The sequence below is a fragment of the Sinocyclocheilus grahami genome, unplaced genomic scaffold (genome assembly GCF_001515645.1).
Source record: "Sinocyclocheilus grahami isolate Dianchi unplaced genomic scaffold, SAMN03320097.WGS_v1.1 scaffold1800.1, whole genome shotgun sequence".
Classification (NCBI taxonomy): Eukaryota; Metazoa; Chordata; class Actinopteri; order Cypriniformes; family Cyprinidae; genus Sinocyclocheilus; species Sinocyclocheilus grahami.
Window position 1 is genome coordinate 103,212 of NW_015506979.1, and position 406 is coordinate 103,617.

Consider the following 406-nt stretch of genomic DNA (forward strand, 5'->3'; position numbering starts at 1 on the left):
GTGGATTATTATGTGTAAAATTGCAAAAATATCATTCATTCATGCATGACGGCGATTTAAACCTAATTCACTTCAATAAAGATAACTATACATGCTATTCCTGTCATGAGCATCAAGGTGTGGGGACGCTGCGGTGCAAATTCCACTCATGTTTAGTACATTGATTCTGTGTTAAGGTAAGGCATGTTATTCGCAATTATGTGTTATGGCTGGGTTATTATAGGTCTGCGTGACTCTCGATGTCTTAGCTCTAACTGAACGGAGGAATTGTGGTATTCTTCTCTAGCCTGACAACGAGTAACTTTAACCGTTGGTCATGTGAACTCAAAGACAGCCTGATGCTTTGTTTATAGACTATTTGTGGGTGGCTGTTTGTTGTTTCACCTATCAATTCGTGTCGATAAAG

The 406-nt window shown here is 39.2% G+C and overlaps 1 pseudogene; it reads right to left on the reverse strand.

Moving 5' to 3' along the window:
- Window positions 1-250: 250 nt before the first annotated feature.
- Window positions 251-406, reverse strand: part of LOC107572710 (calcium-binding protein P-like) — a 5,049-nt pseudogene continuing 4,893 nt past the window's right edge.